Source organism: Talpa occidentalis, unplaced genomic scaffold, assembly GCF_014898055.3.
Source record: "Talpa occidentalis isolate TD23 unplaced genomic scaffold, MPIMG_talOcc4v2.1 talOcc4.3, whole genome shotgun sequence".
Lineage (NCBI taxonomy): Eukaryota > Metazoa > Chordata > Mammalia > Eulipotyphla > Talpidae > Talpa > Talpa occidentalis.
Genome location: NW_023603184.1, coordinates 17,247,502 through 17,249,246, shown reverse-complemented (window position 1 = coordinate 17,249,246; position 1,745 = coordinate 17,247,502).

Below are 1,745 nucleotides of genomic sequence, written 5' to 3'. Positions count from 1 at the left end.
AATCTTTAAATCTTCCAAACATCAACTTCCCATTTGTAAACCAATGCTACCTTAATAAAAAATAATTTAAAAAAAATCAACTTCCCCTAACTCCAGCTTTCAAATTAAATGAATTGGAAGAAACAACAGAAACCCTCTCTCCTCAGGATAACATTTATCATGTACTGGGATCTCCGAATCAGAGTGCATGGGGGTGGGGCAGGGATGGAGTGAGGTCTGCTTAATAAAAGCAAGTTTATCAGCTTCACCCAGATCAACTGAAGGAAAATATCCAGACCGACTGAAGAAAGGTAGAACCCTGAAAAAAATAGGAATGATTGCAAGTTGGAAGAAAACTGAAAGAAGTGAAATGAAAGTTTGGTGAAATATTACTGAAGATACCATATTGTATATCTATGGCAGCTATGACTAAGTTCAAAGCGGAATCACAATCACTTCAAATGCTATAATTACTCATAGAGACTAAGGGGTAAAATTAACAGAGAAAATTCAGTACTCTTGAAAGACGGGTAAGAATTCTTAAGATACACGTAGGTGACCAAGGTGCATGCTTTCCTGGGTGCCCCTGAGACATTATTTAAATCTCTCTAAGCCTCAGTTTGCTTATATACAATATGGATGGATCTAGAGGGTATTATATTTAGTGAAATGTGTCTGACAAAGACCATGTGATTTTACTCACATGTGGTTTATAAAGAAACAAAAGAATGAAGTAAATGAGGCAAAAATAACTTTTAGACCATAAGACCAAGTTTGTGGTGACCAGAAAGGAAGGGAGCCAAGAAGTGGGTAAATCAGGCAGAAGGGTACAATCATAGGGTGAAGGTCAGATTTGGACTTTCAGTGGTGAACTTAATGTAGTATATAGGAAAATGTTGATTTACAGAGATGCACACCTGAAACTTACATAACTTATATAAATTGCAATGGTACTTCAATTAAACACATTTTAAATACAAGAAATAAAGTGAGGAAAATGACATCTATAAATGACAACAATACAGTAAGTTGAAATGTGTAACTGAGTGACTGGCATAAGACAGGCACTTAGCTAAAAATATCTTCTTTTTTCTTAAAATAGCTAGCTTCTCTTGTGTGGATAGTCCTAAATGCTCCATTTATCTGTCAGTTCTCTGTTTAATTTTAGCTATATACTGGGCTAGACTCTATAGTCCAATAACTATTGCAGAACCACCTCCCAGGATCAACAATGAAAAAAAAAAACAAAACACAAAATTGTCTTATAGGTACCTGGAATAGCAACATGTTCACTTGCTCACAAATCAAATGCTCTTCACAAACAGACCAATGCTGAGGTTGTTCTGCCCCAGATACTCTAAAAATGGCGTAATACCTTTTTCAAGTTAACTAACTTTATTGGGTCAGTCATATGACCTTTGAGCTAAGACAGCAGGGGTTTTCTGAGGGAAATTCAACAACCACTTTAGCATCAGTTCTGCTGGGCAGAGAGTGCTAATAAGGACTGGGTCAAGGTTCAATCCCTGTAGGAGCTGGTTTTATTCACTTTCTTATACGACCTCTCTGGCAGTCTGATTCGGTCCACTCTTCTCACTAGCATAACAACGGTCATGGGAACATGGAAGAGAGGGCAAGGCTTTGCAAAAACCATGTCTATTTTTTTTAAAAAAAACCTCCAGTCTCTAATGGGAGGTGGGGGATTTCTGTCCTAGTCCCTTGCTTTGATGGTCAAAGCTTGTTCTGAACCTGTTTACACTGCAATATAA